This window comes from Heteronotia binoei, chromosome 21 (genome assembly GCF_032191835.1).
Source record: "Heteronotia binoei isolate CCM8104 ecotype False Entrance Well chromosome 21, APGP_CSIRO_Hbin_v1, whole genome shotgun sequence".
Classification (NCBI taxonomy): domain Eukaryota; kingdom Metazoa; phylum Chordata; class Lepidosauria; order Squamata; family Gekkonidae; genus Heteronotia; species Heteronotia binoei.
In genome coordinates, this window is record NC_083243.1 from 110,322,420 (window position 1) to 110,348,022 (window position 25,603).

Below are 25,603 nucleotides of genomic sequence, written 5' to 3' on the forward strand. Positions count from 1 at the left end.
TCTCCTGTTCCTCAGCATCAGTTTTTATGGGGACACAGGGAAGTGCTGGGGAAAGGAAAGTTGGAGCATGTCCACTTTAGGGTTGTCAACTTTCCAGGTGAGATCCGGAGTTTCCCAAGAACTGCATGTGATCTCCACACCACACAGATCAATTCTCCTGGATAAATGGCAGCTTCAGAGGACTGATCATACCATATTGCATCTCTGCTGAGCTCCCACCCTTCCCCACACTCATCCCTCCCCAGGCAACATCCCCAAATTTCCAGGAATTTCCCAAGCTAGAGAAGGCACCCTGCTTCACTTCTCTGAACTTATTCTGTTTGCAAAAATTTAGTTCCATGCTTATGGTTCAAGTTTTTTAGTATTTTGTTTTCTACTGCACATTTTTAAATGTTGTATTTTTATATATATTGTCCGGCTGTGGCTTGGTATTTTTTTTTAAATGTTAATTGTTGGTTGACTATTAGTTTACTAATACCATAGGCATCAATATGCCTGGCTTAGACATTTTTTAAATAAATTAAATATATAATATTTTCTTCAATGACTTAAAACTTTCTTCCTGACAACATATAGCTCTTTTATTAAACTCAAGGGTTTTTTGTTTAATCAGTGCTCTCTCACACATGCTAAGGACACCAGGCTTTAAAGGTAAAAGATTCTCTCACAGCTTAAGAGAAACTAATAATTTGGATGGTACCGAACGATTCTAGAAGAGGGGACAAAAGCTTAATTTGAACTATACAGGTAAAAATATTTTGATGTCTCTCACACTAGAAACATGATAATTAAAGTACTTCCCTCTGAAAGCACAAGAGTGGGTCTAATAAATAAATCTGGAGAAGGCCAAACATCATATCTTACCAGTTGCTAAAATAAAAAAGAAATGAACACCAAAGGCTTAAGCAGGCTTTGTACACCATTAAAATCTGTATGTGCATAGAACGTGATTAAAAGGAATGATGAGATGAACTCCAGTGAAAAGCTCTGCAACCCTAAGACACGCATGTCTGATCTCCATAACAGTTGTCATTCTTTCCTCTTCCTTCTGTTAATATCCCTCTGAGGGACAAAAGATGAAAAGATGCATTAAAAAAAACACCTTAAGTTTGAAATGGTTAGCACAGAGATCATATTAGACTGCCACAAAATATATTGTAAAGGGCAATTAAAAAAATAGCTGATGTATCTATATTACTGTATTAATGTATATGGAACACTTCAATTTGCATGTCATTCTTGGGCAGGGGCCATGCTAATCTTACCTGTATCATTCCAATTTTAGTATATATGCTGCTGACGAACATAAATATGTTTTAACTTGTAAAGGGCAATGGCCATTTGCAATAAACTTACCTACCTACCTATTAATTCATACATACTCCAAGGCTTCATTCAGGTCTTACTCAATGGGTCTATTCGTGCTTTTCTCTTGTTTACATGAAAAACAGGAAAGGAATGATATGCATTTTAATAGTTACTAAGGGAACCATACTGCCTGTGTATATTTTCTTTGGAGGCACAGCAAAGAGGTAGTGGCATTTATGACTTTGTAATGCATTTCACCCTCTTACATTTGATGTCCCTAAGCAAAAATTATCCACAAGACTTTCTGGCTTTGTGCTACTCTGTTTGGCATATCCATTTAGTGGATTTTAATCACTGTCAAAGAAAACATGGGACTATTAACAGCAATACTCTTTGCAAAACATACAGAGCTGTTCCAAAAGAAAGACTTTTCATGGCAAAACAGTAGCTAGGAAACACTGAAATAGTTCATGTTTACTTGCTGCTTGTTTAAAATTACCACTAAGATCTGGTATAAGACGACCACTTTTTACCTAATTGGTCCTCCTGTTTCCTTAACCAGCACCGGCCCATGGATGTGTGGTGCCCTAGGCAGGCATGCCCCCTATCGCCACAACCCCCACGGTGCTGCAATGCAGTGCAGCGCTCTGTCACACCCCCCCAGGTGCCACACCAAGACACCCACCAGCCCCCTCCTCCCTTCCCTTCCTGTCCCATTGCCACCCGCATGATCACAGTGCTGTGCTGGGGCCCTGCCAGCCCCGACACAGCGTGCATCTTATCTTTAGAAGAATGCGCTGAGGCTCCCCCCACCCTCATTTCTGGAACTGGAAGGGAGGGGGAGCCAAGCCTTCACCAGCGCATTCTTCTAAATATAAGATGCATGCCACGTTGGGAAGCACAAACGGCACAGGCGGCAATGGGAAGGGGGGGTGAGAGGCACTGCACCTTGGTGTGGCACCCAGGGGGGTGGGATGGAGCACGGCATGGGAAAGGACAGGTAGCGGCAGATGCATGGCCAAAGGAGGCAAGCTTGCCTGGGGCACCAGAAGGGGGGGAGCCAAATTTGGTACCCCCACCCTCCTGGCGCCCTAGGCAACTGCCTAGTTTGCCTAGTGGGCAAGCTGGCCCTGTCCTTAACATACCACTCTCTGCTACAGAAATACCATTCTCTGCTATACAACCTTACTTCTTATGACTCTGTTATCAGAAATATCTACCCAGCATGTGAAAGGCTCTGATATGGTTAGACACACATGTTGACAATTTTATAGGTACTATGAAAAGGGGAGGGAGCATGAACAATGTGGAGTCAAAGCAGAGAAGAATAGGGATGGAACAATGAGGAAAATATTGTTATTGTGTTACACAAACTCAAGCAGTTCATTTAAAGCCAAGATACTGCTGTGGCAACCTGCTCATCTAACCACCCCTGATGACTTCCCTGTGTAAATGTACCATCTAACACTATTTCCAGATGTTGCTTTAAATGTAAAAATTTCAGTCAGTTTACATACTCACCCAGCAGTCATTGAGAAATGAGTTATCAAATGTTGAGAAATCAAGAGATGTATCATGTTTGAATGTTGCCCCAAGCCATTCTTTTTTTGTGCGTTTTCTCCTAGCTCATAGTACTGGCACAAGTGTGATGGTAGTTGTGACGGAAAGCTAGGGGTTAACCAGAAACTGAAGACGCACAGGGCCTGCGTCAGGTGACCTGAGGGTGGGGGCAAAGTGCTCAGAGCTCTCAGGGAGGGAAAGTGGTTGAGTGACAGAAACTGCTGGGGCACTCATTCAGTCAGTTAGTGTCTGACAGAGTTGGTGCCTGTCAGACGTCTGTCAGTGTTGGGGCCTGACAGAGACTGACTGGGTCAGTTCGTGCCTGACTGAGGCTGAGGGGACAGCTGATCCTGTGAAGGAGCTTGAGACAGTGACGGGAAAGACTTCCAGAGGCTGCAAGCTCGACAAAACCAGCCAAGAGGGCTGTGTGTGAGGAACAAGAGTGAGTCAGGCAAGACCTGAACGGTCACAGACACCTATAGACAACTCTGAAGATCTAGTGAGGTGGTTGAGGGAGTGGATGTGGGTCTGAGACACCAGAAGGACTGGTAGTAGTGGCTCCAGTCGAGGGGTGAGACTTGGCACATCATTCCCTAGAGGCCAGACCTTGGCTAGAGGTGGAGAGAGCAAGTTATAGGGAAATTGTGAACTGTGTAACTGAGAGACTCAAAAGAAGGAAAAAGTTAATGTAAAGCCTGAAACAACTGAGCAACGTGTTAGCCTGTGTAAATATCTCCCTTATCCCCAAGTTAAAGACTTTGTGTTATAATAAATCTGTGGTTTGAGTTAAAGTTCTCGAGAGCCTATATTTTTGGGAAAAACTACAAAGCTGCTGTGGTCCCCTACAAAGAGAATTCTATTTCCATCAGATAATAATTAAGTAAAATACCCCGAAGAGACTGAGTTAAAGAGATCCAGTGAGGCCGTGAGGCGGGCGCTGCTATAGTAGTGCCATATGCATGCAGTTTGTTCTTCCCAAACTGTAGATTCCAGGAGCAGCCATGATGAAACTGGCTTTAAAATTCAATACTCCCTAACCAAATTGGGATGCTCAGCATACGTCAATTACAGAAAGTAGGAGGAATGCTGAGTTGGAAACTGTCAATAACAAACATGCATGATTTCTTATACTCCTGATCTACTGACCATTGGCTCATGGCCATACAGCCAGGGAGCCACCTTTGCCCTCTTGGAAGGAGGCAGAGGCACACTTTCATGGCTAAGCTGCATCTGGGTGTTTGGTCCTGGAGGTGGGGCCAGAGGGCTTCCTAGTTGGCCCCACCTCCATCTTCTGTCTTCATCTGATTACATAGGACACAGGTGCATTTTCAGCATGCTCCTGGAGTCTGCCTGGTTTGCAGGCTTCAGGAGTGACTTTGGAAGTGGCAGTGTGGTCAGATTGGTCAGATGGAACATTTCTGGCTGGCAGCAGCTTGCCAAGGGGGCTATCTGGATGATGAGGCTGTGTGGATAGGCCAGTTCCAGCCTGTGCTGGCATCAGCAGTGGTTCAGTGGAGGCGGCGGCATTGGCAGCATCCCTGAAGAGGTGTTGGCTTACACATGATTTGGTGGAGGCTCTGTTCTGGGGGAGTGTGACTTGGGGGGTGGGGTGCCTGCCTTTACTGCAGAGTTTTAGGGCCTGATGCAGTGCATTGGTGGCCATTCTTAATGGGCAGGGGGTTGCTTGGACATGTTTGTGTGGGCTCCCATTGCCTGCATCCTTTAGGCACCTTAGGAAGACATGTTGGTTTGTATAATATAGTAGATTCAATGCACAAAAGAGACGCTGTTGCAGTGATCACAGCTCTTAATTGAGTTACAGCATGGTAACCAGTAACTAAAGAAGACTGAAGAACTGGGCCAACAGGCCAACTATAAACACTTCAAGGTTCCCACGCAAGGACGCCATTGCATCATACAAACCAGCAGGGAGCATGTGATTGGAGCAGGGCAGCAGGAATTTGGATCCTACTGCCCATTTTTCCTGAGTCCCCAAGCTCAGTCCTAACGGCTCCAATGAGCCAGGCAGGAACACCATTAATTATACACAACCTTAGTCCACATACATAACAGTTTGTGCCTAGAGCTTCTTTTTGGAGGCCATTTTGTCGGATGACTAGGCTTGCCTCTTTCCTTGGGGCAGCCATTTTGTGTGTTCCTCAGGTGACTTGTCTTTGGGCAGCCATTATAGGTTCTCTTAATTAGCCAGTGCTATTTTAGTACAAGGCTAAGTTCTCCATATTGGACAAATCTTTGCTTATATTTGGCCAGTAGCCTTTATGGCTTTTTTGATCCTGTTTATTGATATGGCTCCAAGCAAAGTTAGGGGAGGTAAGAAGGGGAAGAGGCCTGCACCAAAGGAGCCACCCAAGAGAACCATCCCAGTATCATCAGATGATGATCATCAAGGGGATGCGATAGATTAAACTATTCTTGAAAGATTAAAGGCCCTTGAGCAGGCTACTGCTGGACCTGTCAGGCCAGAACCCCATCATGCTGACCTTTGAATGAGACAGTTCTCTGCTGAGAGATTCTCCTGGAGCCTTACTGATTACTCCTGCCTCTCCTCAGTCCATCCCCCCACAAACAATGCTGCCACCATTTTGCCACCTCCAACTAACACTCCCTGTCAAAGTTGCATTCAGCCAGTACACACACCCTGCTGCTACTGTTTGAGAGGTGAGGTATATATATTCTATTTATAAATATGCCAGAAACTCCTCCTTATGGGGCAATATTCCACCTCTTCATTTACAGCACAGTCTGTGATTGAATCCAGTGTGAACTAGTATCATATGGCAGACATACTTGCTTAAGTAACATTAATAACTATATACACTGAAGCAAACTCTGACAGAAAACAGTTAAAACATCTTCAACTGAAATAAAAGGAATGTTCCTGCTGCTGCTGAACTTCCAATGGGGGAAGTTTAGCAGCATCAGAAACAGACTCTATACTGACTCTGTATCACCTTTCCACCTATAAATAGTCTTCACTTTTCCCATTCAAATAAGGCTACAGTGGGCTACTTGCTTTAAGAGGCAGGAACCCTTTCGGAGGCTCCCTTTTGCTCCCCCCTACACACCTGCAAGTGTGAGAGGGTGAAAGGCAGGCTTCTAGTGGCTGCCTACCTTCCTGCCTGCTTGCCGGTCTTCCTGTCATTTCTCTGACTCCCTGTCTTTCTTCCTTCCTTCCTTTCCCTTCATTTTATTCCTTTCTCCCAAACTTCAACATAACTCTCACTTCATTCATTCTGTCTATCTTCCTTCTCCTTTTTATTTCTCTCACAGGCCTCATTTTGGGCAGAAGCTCACAGGAGTAGAGTTCCAGAACCTCTAAATTTCATTGCACTCTTTTTCTTACCCCCCCCCCCCTCCCAAATACTTGCTTCTGGGCTCCATTGTTCAACCGCCCTGTGAGAATTTTTCAAAACTCTAAGATTTGACAAACTTTCTAATATTTTTCCTCACAAAAAATGGGAAATTACTAAACTATATAAAGCAGACAGATAGAAATTTTCAGCATGCCACTGTGGCCACATAGAGAAAGTAATTTTAAAAGTATGATGGGAGTAAGATGACAATTATAATTCAAGAAGTATGTTAAAGTAGATGCTGAGCTGATATAATTTAGTACACCTTCCAGATATGTCAGGGGTGTGTGATATATGGAAATGAGTTGTGCTATTGAACTCTGCACCTCTTCTTCTACACTGACCCCTGCTCTCACTCCCCCCCTCATTTTTCTACCTCCCTTCTGTTCTTTCTCTGTATCTTTGTGTTTCTGACTTTTTATTTCATTCTTGCTGTGATCACACACAATAAATAATGCACTTTCAATTAGGATTGCCAGGTCCAATTCAAGAAATATCTGGGGACTTTGGATGTGGAGCCAGGAAACTTTGGAGGTGGAGCTAGGAGCAAAGGTGTGTCAAGCATAATTGAACTGCAAAGGGAGTTCTGGCCATCACATTTAAAAGGACCATGCACTTTTTAACTGTCTTCCCTCCATTGGAAATAATGAATGATAGGGGCACCTTTTGGGGGGCTCAGAGAATGCTGGTGTTTCTATTCTGCTTTCATCAACAGCAGGTTAGAGTAAGGGTAGTGGGCACAGTATGGATAAAAAGCAATTTAAAACAGAGGTTCTTACTGGTCTTTATTGGAAAGCAGTCCTTCATGCTTAGCAGGAGCCAGCATTGTTGAGTTGGCTGGAAACACTGAGGCTATGAGTGGTGCTGCTGTACAGCAACAACAGGTAGTGAGGGATTTTGCAATATCTCAAGCTGGTCCTTCTGGGGGAAATGGTAAGTCAAACCTTTTGCCACACACTGGTATGGTATGGCCATGGGGGCCTTGGGGTCCACAGCCTGCATCTGGGTTACCCAGCTCTGGCAATGCCAGTCCATCTGCTAGCCAAATACCACATCAGCCTTGGGGATGGCAGCTGGGTCAGGGGTTATCTCAGGGGTCCTGGGTAGCACTGCTCCACCATCACTAGCTGTGCCAAGGACACCTGGTTGGGGCTACCCATCCACCTGGGACATGTTAAATGGAGCAGTGCCCATGGCTGCATTGTCTTTTGGTGATCTGGCATTGTCGCTTGGCTACATGGGACAAAATTATATTATTATTAATAATAACAATAACAATAACAATAATAATAATAATAATATAGTATATTTCTATTCTGCCCATTCCTCGTAGGGCTCAGGGTGGAGTACAACATATGATAAAACAATAAAATACAATAAAACATTATATAAACAGACAACTCAACAGCACTCAGATTACCATGTTATAAAAGGTGAGTATATCTTTATTCTTCTTTACCAGGAATTGGAGAGGAAGGATAAAGAGGATATGGATGACAAAGATAAGGAGAAAGTCATAAAGACGGTCGATAGGACTTGAGCTAATTGGGTGTCTTGCTTTACAATTTATGCAGGATTACAAAGGCTCATCCCTGGAAGGGTGCATCTTTGTGGCAGTATCATCACAGCTATAATAAAAGCCTTATGGGTGGCTTGATCCTCAACTTTTATTGGAAGTTGTGGCTACCATAGGAGTGGGCTTGCACTCTGTCTGTCACCACTCCCTCCTGTCATTGGGTAGCCTTGCTGTGACCTGCCTACTGCTGGCCCTGTCAGGCCAGAACCCCATCAGTCAGTCTCTGACGAAGACAGTTGTCTGCTGAGAGGTTCTCCTGGAGTTTTACTGATTACTACTGCCTTTCCTCAGTATATTTCCCTACCCCAAAACAATGCTGCCACTGTTTTGCCGCCTCCAATTAACACTGCCCATCAAAGCTACACTCCCCCAATACACTCCCCGAGCCCCTACAGTTTGGGAGGTGAGGTATTTATATTTATAAATGTGCCAGAAAATCTACCTTATGGGGCAGTATTCCACCTCTTCATTTACAGCACAGTCTGTGGTTGAATCCAGTGTGCACTAATATCATGTGACACACATACTTGCTTAAGTAACATTGAACATCATTTAATAACTATATACATGGAAGCAAACTGACAGAAAACAGTTAAATCTATCAGAAAAGGAATGTTCCATCACAATGGGAGGAGGGGCAGTTTAGCAGAACAGATAAACAGGCTCTCTATACTCTATATTCTCTATACTCAAGCCCCCTTTCCAACTGCAAATAGTCTTCACTCTTTCTATTCAAACTAGGCTACAGTGGACTGCTTCCTTTAAAAGGCGGGAAGGTATTTGAAGGCTCCCTTTCACTCCCCTCCCACCTACAAGTGGGAGGGGGTGAAAGGCAGGCTTCTAATGGCTGCCTGCTTGACTGTCTTCCTGTCACTTCTTTGTCTCCCTGTCTTCCTTCTTTCCTTTCCCTTTATTTTATGCCTTTCTCCCAAACTCTAACATAACTCTCACTTCATTTATTCCTCTCATTCTTTCTCTTTCTCTGTCTTTGTCTTTTTCTTTCATTCTGTCTGTTTTTCTTCTTCTTTTTTACTTCTCTGACAGGCCTCATTATGGGCAGGAACTCACATGATTGGAGTTCCAGAACCTCTAAATTTTATTGTGCTTTCTTTCTTTAACCCCCTTCCCCCCAAATACTTGCTTGTGAGAAGGAAACTGAAAGGAAAGGTAAATACGGTCAAAACCCTTGGGGAAGCTTGGAGACTATTTAAAACTATAATCCTAGAAGCTCAGATAAAATACATACCACAAGTTAGGAAAGGCACAAACAGGCATAAGAAAAGGCCTGCGTGGTTAACAAACAAAGTAATGGAATCTGTAAAAGGTAAGAAGGACTCCTTTAAGTGGTGGAAAACCAGTCCAAGTGAGATTAGTAAAAGGGAACACATGCTGTGGCAAATCAAATGCAAGACTGTGATCAGGCAGGCAAAAAGGGACTATGAGGAGCATATTGCAAAAAACATAAAGACGAACAATAAAAATTTCTTCAAATATATTAGAAGTAGGAAACCAGCCAGGGAGGCAGTGGGGCCCTTGGATGACCATGGGGTAAAAGGATTACTGAAGGAGGATAGGGAAATGGCTGAGAAGCTGAATGCATTTTTTGGCTCCGTCTTCACTGTGGAAGATGAGAACTTTTTGCTGGCCCCAGAACCACTAATTTCGGAAGGGGTGTTGAAAGACCTGAGTCAGATTGAGGCGACAAAAGAGGAGGTCCTACAACTGATAGACAAATTAAAAACTAATAAGTCACCGGGTCCGGATGGCATACATCTGAGAGTTCTGAAAGAACTCAAAGTTGAACTTGTGGATCTTTTGACAAAAATCTGTAATCTTTCATTGAAATCTGCCTCCATTCCTGAGGACTGGAAGGTAGCAAATGTCACCCCCATCTTTAAAAAGGGTTCCAGAGGAGATCCAGGAAATTACAGGCCAGTCCGTCTGATTTCAATACCGGGAAAGTTGGTAGAAACCATTATCAAGGACACAATGAGTAGGCACATTGATGAACACGGGTTATTGAGGAAGACTCAGCATGGGTTCTGTAAGGGAAGATCTTGCCTCACTAACCTGTTACATTTCTTTGAGGAGGTGAACAAACATGTGGACAAAGGAGACCCGATAGATGTTGTTTACCTTGACTTCCAGAAAGCTTTTGCTAAAGTTCCTCCTCAAAGGCTCCTTCGTGGACTCCTCAAGGCTCCTCAAGACTCCTCAAAGGCTCCAAGACTCTCGTCATGGAGTAAAAGGACAGGTCCTCTTGTGGATCAAAAACTGGCTGAGTAATAGGAAGCAGAGAGTGAGTATAAATGGGCAGTCTTCGCAATGGAGGACGATAAGCAGTGCGGTGCCGCAGGGCTCGGTACTGGGTCCCATGCTCTTTAACTTGTTCATAAATGATTTAGAATTGGGAGTGAGCAGTGAAGTGGCCAAGTTTGCGGATGACACTAAATTGTTCAGGGTGGTGAGAACCAGAGAGGATTGTGAGGAACTCCAAAGGGACCTGTTGAGGCTGGGTGAGTGGGCATCAACGTGGCAGATGCAGTTCAATGTGGCCAAGTGCAAAGTAATGCACATTGGGGCCAAGAATCCCAACTACAAATACAAGTTGATGGGGTGTGAACTGGCAGAGATTGACCAAGAGAAAGATCTTGGGGTCGTGGTAGATAACTTACTGAAAATGTCAAGACAGTGTGCATTTGCAATAAAAAAGGCCAACGCCATGCTGGGAATTATTAGGAAGGGAATTGAAAACAAATCAGCCAGTATCATAATGCCCCTGTATAAATCGATGGTGCGGTCTCATTTGGAGTACTGTGTGCAGTTCTGGTCGCCGCACCTCAAAAAGGATATTATAGCATTGGAGAAAGTCCAGAAAAGGGCAACTAGAATGATTAAAGGGCTGGAACACTTTCCCTATGAAGAAAGGTTGAAACGCTTGGGACTCTTTAGCTTGGAGAAACGTTGACTGCGGGGTGACATGATAGAGCTTTACAAGATAACACATTGGATGGAGAAAGTAGAGAAAGAGGTACTTTTCTCCCTTTCTCACAATAGAAGAACTCATGGGCATTCGATGAAATTTCTAAGCAGACAGGTTAAAACGGATAAAAGGAAGTACTTCTTCACCCAAAGGGTGATTAACATGTGGAATTCACTGCCACAGGAGGTGGTGGCGGCCACAAGCATTGCCGCCTTCAAGAGGGGTTTAGATAAAAATATGGAGCAGAGGTCTATCAGTGGCTATTAGCCAGAGTGTGTGTGGGTGTGGGTGTGTGTATAAAAATGTTTTTGGCCACTGTGTGACACAGAGTGTTGGACTGGATGGGCCATTGGCCTGATCCAGCATGGCTTCTCTTATGTTCTTATGCTTCTGGGTTCCATTGTTCAAACCCGCTGTGAGAATTTTGCTGAACTCTAAGGTTTGACAAACTTCCTCATTTTTTTCCCTACAAAAAATGGGGAAACAACCAAAACATATAAAGCAGACAGATGGAAATCTTCATCATGCCACTGTGGCCACACAAAAGGTAATTTTAAAAGTATGATGGGAGTAAGATGACCATTTTAATTCAAGAAGCATGTTAAAGTAGATGCTGAGCTGATATAATTTAGTACACCTTATGGAGATGTCAGGGGTGTGTGGCATATGAAAGAGTTATGCAAATAAATTGTGCTAATGAGCTCTGGCACCTCTTCTTCTACAAAATGACCCCTGCTCTCACTCCCCCCCTCATTTTCCTATCTCCCTTCTGTTCTTTCTCTCATTCTTTCTCCGTATCTTTGTATTTCTGTCTTTTTATTTCATTCTGACTGTGATCACACACACACTAAATAATGCACTTTCAATTAGGGTTTCCAGGTCCAATTCAAAAAATATCTGGGGTCAGGAGACTTTGGAGGTGGAGCCAGGAAACATCAGGGTGGAGCCAGAAGGCATCAGGATGGGGCCAGGAGCAAAGGTGTGATAACAAACATAATTGAACTGCAAAGGAAGCTCTGGCCATCACATTTAAAGGGACCACACACCTTCTAAATGCTTTATCTCCGTTGGAAATAATGAAAGATAGGAGCAACTTTTGGGGGGCTCAGAGAATTGGACCCCCACATTGAATCTTTTTGAAACTTGGGCACTTTTTTGAGGAGAGGCACCAGATGCTATGCTGCAAATTTGGTGCCTCTACCTCAAAAACCAACTCCCGTAGAGTCCCAAATACCCACAGATCAATTATCCATTATACCCTATGGGAATTGGTCTCCATAGGGAATAATGGAGTACCCAGCAGATATTTCCCTCCCCCACACACTTTCTGATAATGCTGAAGCAGGGCGAGGTCCTCCACACTGGGGTATCCTCTGCCCCCACCTGGGGACTGGCAACCCTACTTTCAATCCACTTCCAGTGAACTTTCTAACTGGATTTTACTGCGTGAACTGGCAAAATCCAGATGGAAAGTGCTTTGAAACTGGATTGAAACTACATTATTTAACATGTGTGATTTAACGTGTGTCTGTCTACCTTCCTTCCATTTCTCTTTGGCTGTTTCTACACTTGGCAGAAAATCCTGTTTGTGAGTATTTAAAAGTAATCATCTACATTGCATATTGCTGTCACTTCCGTCTTGCTTTGCAATTTTTTAAGTCTTCTACATTTTTTTTGAATGAACAACAAAAACGCTTTCATCCTGGAGTTGCCCTGCAGTTCTCAAGAGTACATGTGGATATAAATCTGCAATTGTAGAACCTTCCCTCCCAGTATTAAAACTACTCCCCAAATCCCCATCCATCATTCACTTGCAAGAGCACTGATTTAGGAAGTCACTAGGTGCGCTGCTCAGAAGTGCATTGACATGTGCTCTCCTTCATGCAGGGCTTTCCTCACAAGAAAATTCCAGCTCAGAGGAGAATGCGCCCTGCCCGGCTGCTGTTGTCTTCAAGGCGAAGGCAGCCGTATGGGGCATCGGTGCAGCTTCTCCAAGCTGGGCTTTCCTTGCAAGGGAGGCCCAACTCAGAGGAGAATGCACCCCATCCAGATGCTCTTGCCTTCAAGGTGACCGCAGCCAGGTGGGGCATCAGAATGGCTTCTCTGAGCATCTCAGAGGAGAACGCTTCCGCAGTGTGCTCTCAGAGGTGCTCTGCATCTCCGAAAGTGCACTGTGCAGGCCCAGCTCAGCTGCCCACTCCTTCTTCCACACCGCTGTGCCTGCTCTCCTCATGGGTGGGGTGCGGCGGCAGGGCAGGCACAGTTGGAGGGCACAGGACAGGTGCTGGCCTGGGGTGGCCAAGGCCCTAGCACCGGGCCTGCCAGAGTCCTGGGCAGGCAAAAGATGTGGTGGCAAAGGAAGGCAGCCTCCAAGTGGTGGAGGGGTGCCCCGCCATTCCCTTCAGCTGCCTGGATTCCAGTACAGAGCGCTGCAGCAATGTGTGCACTACCATGGTGTGTGTGTGGGGGGGGAGGAATTCTTGCCTGGGGCTTCCTTCTTTTCAGATATAGAAGTAAAACTCTGCAAAAGGTGAGGAGCATAATTTTAAATGTAGAAGCATTTTGAATGATGCAATTTTGTAGTAGGTCTGAAGCAAAGCTGAATGGAGAAGGGTCTTCCATTCTTTTCTCTCCATCCTTTTCCTACCATTAACTCTCTCTCTTTTTTCATTCTCTTTGTCTATCTTCTTTCCTTCCTGCCACCTACACATTCATCACCCTCCTCCCAAATATTTTTTTCTAGGGCCCGTTGTATTTCTTTTTACAACAGGCTTTACTGGTAGTAGATATAATAAAAGACTTAAGGGTGGCTCGATCCTCAATTTTTATTGGAAGTTGTGGCTACCACAGGAGTGGCCTTGCACTCTATCTGTCACCACTCCCCCCCTGTCTCCCCCCCTGTCATTGGGTAGCCTCGCTGTGACCCACTTACTGATAACCCTGTCAGGCCAAAACCCAGTCAGAACGCCACTGACCTTTGAGTGAGACAGTTCTCTGCTGAGAGGTTCTCCTGGAGCCTTACTGATTACTCCTGCCTTTCCTCAGTCCCTCTCCCCGCCCCCCACAACAACACTGCCACTGTTATTTCCATCTCCAAATAACACTCCTCACCAAAGTTGCACTTGCCCAGTACACACACACCACCTCTACAGTACACACACACCACCTCTATAGTATATATATTCTATTTATAAATATGCCAGAAACTCCTACTTATAGGGCAATATTCCACATCTATTTATAACACAGTCTGTGGGTGAATTCAGTGTGAACTAATATCATGTGGCACACATACTTGCTTAAGTAACATTGAACATCATTTAATAACTATATACATGGAAACAAACTCTGACAGAAAACAGTTAAACTTCAACTGAAAGAAAAGGAATGTTCCATCACAATGGGGGGAGGGGAAGTTCAATAGCAGTAGAAACAGACTGTCTATATTCTATACTCTCTATACTCAAGCCCCCTTTCCACCTGCAAATAGTGTTCACTCTATCCAGATTAGGCTACAGTGGGCTGCTTGCTTTAAGAAACAGGAAGCCATCTGAACGCTTCTTTTGCTTCCCTCCCCCCACCGCCCGTCCCACCTGCAAGTGGAAGAGGAGGAAAGGCAGGCTTCTAATGGCTGCCTACCTTCCTGCCTGCTTGCCTGTCTGTCTTCTTGACATTTCTCTGTCTCCCTTTCTTCCTTTCCCTTTATTTTATTTCTTTCTCGCAAACTTTAACATAATTCTCTCTTCATTCATTCCTTTCATTCTTTCTCTGTCTTTGACTTTTTCTTTTATACTATCTTCCTTCTCTTTTTTATTTCTCTCACAGAACTCATTTTGGGCAGAAACTCACAGGAGTGGAGTTCCAGAACCTCTAAATTTTATCACAGTCTTTCTTTTTAACCCCCCCTCCCAAAAAAAATGCTTGCTTCTGGGCTCCATTGTTCAACCCCCCTTTGAACTCTAAGATTTGACAAACTTTCTCATATTTTTCCCCACAAAAAATGGGGAAACAACCAAAACATATAAAGCATACAAATGGAAATCTTCATCATGCCGCTGTAGCCACACAGGAGAAGGTAATTTTAAAAGTATGATGGGAGTAAGGTGACAATTATAATTCAAGAAGCATGTTAAAGTAGATGCTGAGCTGGTATAATTTAAAACACTTTCTGGAGATGTCAGGGGTACGTGGCATATGGAAAGAGTTATGCAAATGAGTTGTGCTAATGAGCTCTGGCACCTCCTCTTCTACAAAATGACCACTGCTCTCACTCCTTCACACCCCCTTTCATTTTTCTACCTCCCTTCCATTCTTTCTCTAATTCTTTCTCTATATCTCTGTCTTTCCAGAGCCAGTTTGGTGTAGTGGTTAAGTGCGTGGACTCTTATCTGGGAGAACTGGGTTTGATTACCCACTCCTCCACTTGCACCTGCTAGAATGGTCTTGGGTTAGCCATAGCTCTGGCAGAGGTTGTCCTTGAAAGGGCAGCTGCTGTGAGAGCCCTCTCAACCCCACCCACCTCACAGGGTATCTGTTGTGGGGGGAGAAGATATAGGCGATTATAAACTGCTCTGAGTCACTGATTCAAAGAGAAGGGAGGGGTATAAATCTGCAATTCTTCTTCTTCTTTCTTTGTTTTTATTTCATTCTGGCTGTGATCACACACTAAATAATGCACTTTCAATTAGGGTTGCCAGGTCCAATTCAAGAAATATCTGGGGACTTTGAGCATGGAGCCAGGAGACTTTGGAGGTGGAGCCAGGAGGCATCAGGGTGGAATCAGCTGCAAGAGTGTGACAAGCAGAATTGAACTGCAAAAGGAGTTCTGGCCATCGCATTTAAAGGAACCGTACACCTTTTAATTGTCTTCCCTACACTGGAAATAATTAAAGATAAAGGTAAGAGCTAAAGGTAGTCCCCTGTGCAAGCACCAGTCGTTTCCAACTCTGGGGTGACATTGCTTTCACAACATTTTCACGGCAGACTTTTTACGGGGTGGTTTGCAATTGCCTTCCCCAGTCATCTACACTTTCCCCCCAGCAAACTGTACTCATTTTACCAACCTCAGAAGGATAGAAGCCTGAGTTAACCTGGAGCCAGCTACCTGAACCAGCTTCCGCTGGGATCGAACTCAGGTTGTGAGCAGAGGGCTCTGACTGCAGTACTGCAATCCTAAGCTCTGCTCACAACCTGAGTTTGATCCCAGCAGAAGCTGGGTTCAGGTAGCTGGCTCCAGGTTGACTCAGCCTTCCATCTTTCTGCAGTTGGTAAAACAACTGGTGCTTGCACAGGGTACTGCCTTTACCTAATGAAAGATAGGGGCACCTTTTGGGGAGCTCAGAGAATTGGACCTCCTGCTCCGATCTTTTTGAAACTTGGGCAGTTTTTTGAGGAGAGGCACCAGATGCTATGCTGCAAATTTGGTGCCTCTACCTCAAAAGCCAACTCCCATAGAACCCCAGATACCCCAGATCAATTCTCCATTATACCCTATGGGAAGTGATCTCCATAAGGAATAATGGAGTACCCAGCAGACATTTCCCTCCCTCCCCCCACTTTCTGATAACCCTAAAGTGGGGGGAGGACCTCAAAACCAGGGGATCTCCTGCCACACCTGGGGATTGGCAACCCTACTTTCAATCCACTTCCAATACTCTTTACTGTGTGAAATGGAAAAATCCAGATGGAAAGTGCTTTGAAACTGGATTGAAACGACATTATTTAATGTCTATGATTGCAGCCTCTGTCTGTCTAACTTCCTTCCTTCCATTTCTCTTTGGATTTCTACACTTGGCAGAAAATCCTGTCTTTGTGCATATTTAAAAGTAATAATCTACAATTACATCTCTGTCACTTCTGTCTTGCTTTGCATTTTCTTAAGTCTTTTACATTCTTTTTTTTTTTAAACTATATTTCTTTTATTCATCCATACAAAACATATATACTAATCAATAATCAAAAAAAATATAGGATTAACATCATCCTATAACAACAATCCTTTTTCCCGTTTAGGGTGTGACTGTGGCATCAGAGTCCCAAAACTGAACTTATTGCGATCCTTTTCATAGAAAGTCAACATTAATTTTAGTAATACTGACATTATTAAATAAATGTGATACTACTTCGGTTTTCCTAACTTATCTTTAGTTTGTCCCTAACCATAAATATACTTTTTCCCATCTTTTTATTGCATCCTCCTTCAATTTCCCTTGTATTGTATTAGCCAATATGTCCGTTTCAGCCAACTGCATAATTTTATAAATTAGTTCTTCCCTCTTTGGGGGGGCTTTGGATTTCCAGTTTTGGGCCAGTAATATTCTGGCCGCCGTTATAATATAGACTGCAATAAATTCATCCTCTCGGGGGACCGTCCCTCTGACTAGTGATAATAACATACACTCCGGTTTGAGCGGAAAGTTAACCTTCAATATATCAATCAATGTCTTATGAATACCTTTCCAATATTTTTTGGACACCTTACATGTCCACCATAGGTGATAATAGGTCCCTATCTTTACTCCATATTTCCAGCAATTGGGTGCGAATTCATGATTAATTTTATTTATTATCACCGGTGTGATATGCCACCTGTGGAAGAGTTTAAAAAAATTTTCACGGTAGTTGACAGGTTTTATAATCTTATAGTTATTCCTCCATAACATCTCCCATTGTTCCAACGTTATGTTACCCTTTAAGTTCATTGACCATTTTACCATTACGTTTTTGACCATTTCATCCTCCAATTTTAATTGTAATAAGTAATTGTAAACTTTCTTTATCGTTTTTCCGGTCTTTGCGGTAATTAACATATCGAAATCAAAGTTTGTCTTCGTAAACCCAACAATTTTATCATTATTATATTTTGCCAGAATTTGAGTCATTGTCCACCAATCCGGGGAGAACCCTCTTTGCTCAAGATCTGCCTTCTTCCTAATTTTGTTGTTCTCATCTAGTAAATCTGAGTATCTTAAAGACTTTCCCGGAGACCACAGTTGTGGCCGGATTGATACCTCCATTGGTGATATCCACCTGGGCGTTTTATCATAAATTTTCTTTTTTATTTTCACCCAGGTTTGGAGTAAAGATTGACGAATTAAATGATTTTTAAAATAATTTTGAGGTTTCTGTATATACCACACGTTTGCGTGCCAGCCAGCTTGTAAGTCGGCACCTTCTATTGCTAACACACGAGAATCTTCTAACATTACCCAGTCTTTCAACCACCAGACTGAGCAAGCAGTATGATAAATCTCGAAGTCTGGTAACCCAAGGCCACCATTCTCTTTTTTATCAGCTAAATATTTTCCAACCAATTCGGGGTTTCTTCCCCTGCCAAACATAATTTTTGGCCAATTGATTTAATTTCTTAAGGAAAGAGTCCTTCATAGCAAAGTTGACCATTTGAAACAAAAATAAAACTTTGGGGAGAATATTCATTTTGAGTAATGACACTCTACCCATGAATGAAAGTCTCAAATTAGCCCAGCTTTTGATTAGAGTCTCAATTTCTTTTAATAAGGGAACATAATTGTTTTCATAAATAGCACTGCACTTGACTGAGACGACTATACCTAAATACTTTATTTTCTTCTCCCTTTTAAATCCTGAAATTCTTTCAAGATCAACAATAGCCTGTGCCGTCATATTCTTGGTCAGCAATTTTGACTTATTTTTGTTTATTTTTAAGCCGGCAACTTTCCCGTATTCGTCCAAATGGTTTAAAACCTTCTCTATTGACTCCAAAGGATTTTGCAACACAAGAACCATGTCGTCTGTATAGGCTAAAATTTTATAGCTTTCCCCTTTGACTCTTAAGCCCTCAACATTGGTATCTAACCTAATTGAATCAATTAGTACTTCGAGAGAAAAAATGAACAGCAGAGGGGATAGAGGACAACCCTGTCTCGTGCCCTTAGTAAGATGGATTTCTTCTGTTAAGTCTCCGTTAACAATTATCTTGGCATATTGCTTGTCATATATTGCCCGTATATTGTTTACATTCTTTTTTTGAATGGGCAACGAAAGCGCTTTCATCCTGGAGTTGCTCTGCAGTTCGCAGGAGTACTTTTAAACAGGCGATTTCCTGAACATGTGGATCTAAGTTTGTAATTGTAGAGCTTTCCTTCAAGGCGAAAGCAGACGGGTGGGGTGCGGACGCAGATTCTCCGACCTGGGCTTCCCTCTCAAGGGAGGTCCAACTCAGAGCAGAACGTGCCCTGCATGGCTGCTCTTGCCTTCAAGGTGAACACATCCAGGTGGGGCATCAGTGCGGCTTCTCTGAGCATGACTTGGAGGAGAACACTTCCACAATGCGCTCTCAGAGGAGCTCTGCACCTCCGAGAGTGCACTGCATAGGCTCAGCTCAGCCAGAGCCTGCCCAACCCTCCCTCCACACTTCTGCGCCTGCTCCCCCCGTGGGTGGAGGTGCGGCAGCAGGGCAGGTGCAGGTGGGAGGCACAAGACTGGTGCCAGCCTGGGGTGTCAGAGGCCCTAGCACTGGGCCTGCCAGGATCCTGGGCAGGCGAAAGAGGTGGTGGCAAAGGACAGCAGCCTCTCACTGGTGGAGAGGTGCCCTGCCACCCCCTTAAGCTGTCTGAATACCAGGCAGGTGAAAGAGGTGGCCCATAGCAGCAATGTGCACACTGCCATGCAGGGAGCAGGAATTCTTGCCTGGGGCTTCCTTCTTTTCAAATATAGAAGTAAAACTCTGCAAAAGGTGAGGAGCATATTTTTAAATGTAGAAGCATTTTGAATGATGTGAGTTTGTAGCAGGTGGGTTCAGCGCTCAGTAGATCTGAAGCAAAGCTGAATGGAGAAAGGGCCTTTCTCTCATTATTTCCCCCCATCTTTTCCCTACCTTTCCTTCTCTGTCTCTCTCTTTCTTTCATTCTCTTTGTCTATCTCCCTTCCTGCCACTTACATCCCACTCCAATCATCCCACTCCAATATTTTTTCTAGGGCCCATTGTATTTCTTCCTACAACAGGCTTTACTACTAGTTTTGACATAATTTACAAAGGCTATACTAGTTTTATTGGCCCTACCTGGCTACAGTACAATGAAGAATGCAGGCAGCCATGAACCCTTCCCTTCAGTGATACCAGTTCCACCCAGAATTATGACTTCAGGTTATGTCACCAGCTTGGCCTAATTTAGGAGACAGATCTCACAGTGACCATGTGGTTCATCACCTTTCTATTACATCTACTTCCCACAGTTCTGCAGGAAAGGCTGTTTAACCCACCGGCTCTGTTGGGAATTTGGATCACAGGGGGTCTACAATAGAAAGTCTTGCCAATATCAACATGAGTGCCTTTTGTGAGGTGGATCACATGCTTTTTCAGCATGTTTAGAGCCAAGCCCCAGAAAGGAAAAAGAAAGGCAAATGTTGGCAGGTCTAATCAGTCCTCTGGAAAAGGGGCCCAGTCCCATAAGACTGAGAGTGCTTGAAGTCTGGTTAAGGAGGAAATACCCAAAGAGATCAGATAGTCATTATTTGTTGTAGGGTTTTTAGTTTGACTTTTGTATCCATTCTCTGGGACCCAGGTCTTCTTTTATGGCTAGCAATTTATGTTCAGGTGGGGGTATGGAACATATAATGCGAGCAGAAATACAGAAGGAAAGGGCTGAGGGCAGAGTTTGGGTCCTTTTGATGCTCCTCCAGTTCCTAATTTGTGGGTTTCCCCCATTCTCTTGTGCAATCCAGGAAACTGGGCAAAGGAAGCTCTGGCTCTTTCCTTCCTTCCCCAGGTGACCAGGAGGGGGAAGAGCCTCAACCAACAGAAGGAAGAGAGTCTTGGCTCAGAAGCTCTGATGTTCAATTGAGAGATCCTAGTAAATCAAGCTATCCTTCCCCCCCTTCCTCCCTAAGATAGGAGCCTCAGCCAACTGAGAAAATAGAGGCTTCGCTCTATAGCTCCTGTGTGATTGAACAAGCCTGGCAAAGCAAGCTGTGATGTAGAAGGAAGCAAGAGAGAGAGAAGGAAGCAAATGACAACCAGTTGCTTGAGGTCCTGATAAGAGCCCTCCAGGGGCCTCATTCAGCTCGCACACCTGCTCTGTGATCGCCAAGTCTGCCTTTTCTCTTCCTTGTCTCATAGTGGTAGCCAAAGGAATATGCTCCTTGTTACCTTCAAGGCTGCTCTGATTAATGTAGTTTATGGGCATCTCATGGGCCCTAGTTCTTAGGATGCTGTGGCATTGTTGTCCTAGCTATGCTATCCAAAAATTATTTGTCATTAAAGAAGTTAGGGACTGAATCTGGAATTTTACTTTTTATTTATTTCGGATATTTCCACGCTACCCCTTCAGAGACTTGCTCAAACAGCTTAACAAACATAAAAATAAGTCATTAAAAACAAGCCATCGGGCATAGACATAAAAACTGTCTTCTACTTGGAAAGTATGTGCTATTGCACTGAGTTATAACCACTCTCCATGGAATAGCTCTGTCCTACCTGCTAATCTTAACTACTGTTATGAATCCAGTGTATGTGACACTACAGTTAACACAAATGTATATGAACAGACTGTAAATTCCGTGGCACAGGTTCTCAATCTCATGTTTTTACTACTCTGTCTGCTGAAGTGTACACTAGATGATTTTGTGAAATATTACAAAGGTGTCACCTATGTATTCCCTCATCTAAAATAGTGGTGTTCTCTAGAGAACCATTGTATACATGACAGGAGAGCTATGTCTCATGTATGATTAATTCAATCATCTTGTAGGCAGCTTTGTATAAGTCAACATGAAAGCTGAAAATATGAAGGCAGTATCTGTCTTCAAGATATTTACCTCAAGACAATAAATGCATAAAACATAGATAAACCAAGCCAATAGCAACAGTTTGCATCTTTATTTGTAGAACTAAAATATATAAGGTAGGATGTTGACAATGTGCCACAATGGAATTATCCTCTTGGGTATATTATATACCACAATGGAATTATCCTCCTTGGCCTTCTATTATGTTTTCAACTCACTCTTGCATAGGGCAATGTACATTGCTCCCCACATTTAATCTTCACAACAACCCTGTAAGATAAGTGAGACTGATAGACAGGGTACAGGCTCATGGTCACCCATGGTACAGTTTCATGGTACAGTGATGACTGGATATTTGTCTTCCTAGTGCCTATTCTAATCACTGTACCACACATTCATTGTTATCTTTGAATCTGTTTTCTGGAAAACAAAGCCAAAGTTTGCCACCTATGATACATGCTAACTATTTTACTCAACACTGCCCCCCTCCCTTGTTGTGGGCTGTCGGGGTTGCCACTGTACCTTGGCACCACAGTGCTGATGACCACATAGGGAACCTTGTTTCCACCTCCCTCTAGCCTGTTTTTACCAGAACCCAACCCAGCTAGGGAGCTATTGGGTAAACCCAGGCTGGAATAGTTCTCAGCCTCCCTGGTAGTTCTGCCACCGCTCCCTTTTTAAGACTAAGGCCCAGGAGGGGGAAAAAAGGAGAAACCACCTTGCCCCTACCAGGATTAAGGCTGGCATCCCTGCAGGATAGCCTAACTGCAGCCTGCAGCCACACCCAATTTAGCTAGGCAGACTGTGACCTGATGTCTAGGACACTGGACCCTTGGGTAGCTCTAATAGGCAAGCTCACAGACAAGTATTTTAAAAACAGTAAGGCTTTTACTTAAAAAGCAAATCAGAGTTTTAAGGCAATTAAGGCAGTGCCAAAGAAAATAAAAACATTAACATAAACAGTCTAACTAAACAGAGAAAAATTGGCAAGCAATTTACCATGTGGTTCAGCAGCTTCAGTCCTCAGCCAGACAGCACCTCATCACCCTGATATTGGCTGGAAGAGAGTGGCCAGCAGAGCAGCATAACACCTACCACACCCTCCACAATCATACCTCCTAACTGGTGAGTAGTTATAGGAATCCCAATTCCCAGAGGCATTATGGACTGACAATGAGAAGAGGCTCTCAATTGGCTGATGACTCAACAGATGTTAATTGAGTTTAACAGCCTAATTGGTTTTGACAGCTGTCAAACTAACTGTTGTCAACTGCAGTTTCTAGCTTGGCTCCACATTAGGCCTGATTAAGCATATCTCACAGGTGGAGGAAGTTAAGGCCATTCTACCTTCTAGCCTAGATCTTAAATAGTCTTCTCCACCTGCTGGTGTTATTTATCTTATGCACCAGGCCACAGTGCCTGATTCAGGGCTTAGAGATCAGGAAAAGAGTGAGGCCAAAGGCCTTTTTGTGACTCTAACAAACAAGTTTTATATTATATAGTGTTAGAAAAGGTTTTGGTCATGAACTACTGTGAAAATAAGAGAAGTCTGGCCCTATAAATTCCATGGATGGCATGTCTGGAAATCATATATTAATTTGATCTTTTGAAATCATATATAGGCTTATGTTAGGAGCAAAGTACATTGGGCTCAAGCCACCCATTTGTTGTTCAAGTGATGTAACACTATTGTGTCTATATAGTATATGAAGCAGCTCTAAGAATCAGCATAATCCAGAGATGCTTGCAACTGAGATGGTCCGGCCGCTTCCCAGCCAAGCTGGCATCGCCAGCTTTCAGGCTGGGGGCCATTGTTGCCTGCGCGGAAGGAGGGAGCAGCTGACTGACAGCTCTGGTCCATCCGGTGCCTCGTCTGGGAGCGGCGTCGGGGCTATATAAGCCCCGGCCCCGCCCAGAAGGATGCAGTTCGTTTCTGGCTCTCTGCCCGCCTGCCCTCCCCTTTGGCAGTACAGGTCTTCACCGGCCGCCTTATTAGGGGCCAGGTAGGAATTTTTTCATCTTCACAGAATTGGCCCATGTAGAGTTGTTTTTCGCCTACCTTGTACTGCCTAGTAGTGTTAGGAATTTTAGTAGGAGTTTTGTTCGGTCGCAGGCTGGAGGATGTATTGGCCACAATGTTTTCAAGGGAGCACCTATGGCTCAGCACCAAGTGTGTGGGTGGTCTGTATGAACCACAGATGGGCTGTACGGCTCAGTGTGGGGAATGCAGATCACGAAAAAGCCTCACCTGGGCGGATCTTTCCATGGGGGATTGATGTTAGCCCAGGTGGAGGATGGCTTTGGGCCTGGCCGCTCAGCACCAGCCTGAATACAGGGGGCTTGTGCTGGGGGCAGGGTGGCTCGCCCTCATAGGACAAGGCGGGGTCAGGGGTGACCCCAGGGCTTGTCCTTCTAGGCTTACCTCCTGCTGGTTATCAGTTTGATTAAGTTTGTTTCAATAAAATGGCCCGGTTTTTATACCCAACATACTGTGTCAGCCTCTTCATTCCGACTAGGCGGGCAAGACTGTTCGACAAAGAATAGTTGGAAACCAGTCGATACTACTCAATGATTGATATCTAAACATAGCATTCTAAAAAGGGCCTGAACAACATACATGGCAGAAGGCTATTGTTATCCCTCTGAAAAAGCATGTACTGAGCAAAATAATGGTTTCCCATCCCATACATTCAAGGAAAAAATAAAATAAAAATAACCTCCCATTCTCATGAATTTTTCCACAAATGATAATATGTATATTTTATACATAATAGTCATGTATTATTAAATTTCCATTTAAGAAAAACACATTATATCTGTAGTAGCTCTATTTCGATACACAAAACACTTTTTCCCCATACAACTTCAAGACACTAAAAAAAGTGATATTCAGATGATAAATTACAATTTAAATGGTAACTCATTTATAATAATTTTCCTCAATGATACTGAGGGTGAGCCATCAAGATAAGACCACATGTACATACATCATGTGTCAGTGTGGCAATACCACAAATGCAAATAATGGCTTATCAGTCAAAGCACACTGCCAGAATACCTTGGAGATAGATTTCCATAAAAGCGTGTCTTGGCATGTTTTACTTCAATAATTTGTGATTACTCTACTTATTGAAATGGAAGGAAGAAAGGAAAGAAAATGAATTGTTCACACTTTTTTTTGACTTTTTAAAACTGCTTCTACTGTGCTGTTAGATCCTACCCTTCAGTCCATTGTAGCTGATCTTCACTTTTCCCTGCTTCAGACTTTAAAAAAACTAAGTCAGACTGAGAGCAATTAATACATGACTAGGAAAGACAATTTCTGTCCAATTAGCAGCTGCCTACTAGTGCCCTAACTGCCACCTACTAGGGCCCTAGCAGCCATTAGGCTTATGATTGCTTCAATCTTGTCACAACACAGCATAATGTCATTCAGTGTGCAACATTATAGGAACAAGAATTGGATCCTGGTTAGGGTAGCCAGGTCCCATCTTCTCTCTGGTGGAAAGATTTGGGGAGCTCTGGGAGGGGGAGAGGCCATCTCCAATGTGATGATATCACACAGAGTGATGTGATTGCACTGGGGAAACAGCAGCTTGTGTGCCCACAGCCCACTTTCTCCCAACCATTTAAAGGTAACTTTCCCTTTAAATTGTTGAGATAAAAGTGGGTGGTGCATGCACCTGTCTTGCAAGCCACAAATTCACTGGTTGTGGGGCAGGCACACATGGTGCCTGTTGTTTTCAAACAGGACTGTGGATGACTGTCGGGGTTGAAGCTTCCCCCACTGGCCAGCTGACTAGCATCTGGGAGGAGCCTGAAAAATTGGGGAATCCCATGCTCCCACCTGAGGACTGGCATCCCTAATCCTAGTGTATCAATTGCACTCTTATTGTGCTTCATATAAAATGAAATTTCTTGGTGGATTTTAATTTTCCTTCTCTGTTGAAACAGTATCAGGAATTCTGAGGCAACTTAAAAGAATTTCCACACTCTCGCCATCAAAAATGCCCAGTCCACATATATTAACAAATT

At 43.7% G+C, this 25,603-nt stretch overlaps 1 long non-coding RNA gene and 1 other non-coding gene across 2 annotated transcripts; both read right to left on the reverse strand.

Moving 5' to 3' along the window:
- Nucleotides 1-906: 906 nt before the first annotated feature.
- LOC132590076 (uncharacterized) lies at nt 907-22,675 on the reverse strand. Its single transcript, XR_009556639.1, has 3 exons — nt 22,568-22,675; nt 1,365-1,431; nt 907-1,062 (listed from the first exon to the last, which is right to left on the reverse strand). It is a non-coding gene; the product is annotated as an uncharacterized LOC132590076 (long non-coding RNA).
- On the reverse strand, nt 1,206-1,307 carry LOC132590335 (U6 spliceosomal RNA). Its single transcript, XR_009556679.1, has one exon. It is a non-coding gene; the product is annotated as a U6 spliceosomal RNA (small nuclear RNA).
- Nucleotides 22,676-25,603: the final 2,928 nt, after the last annotated feature.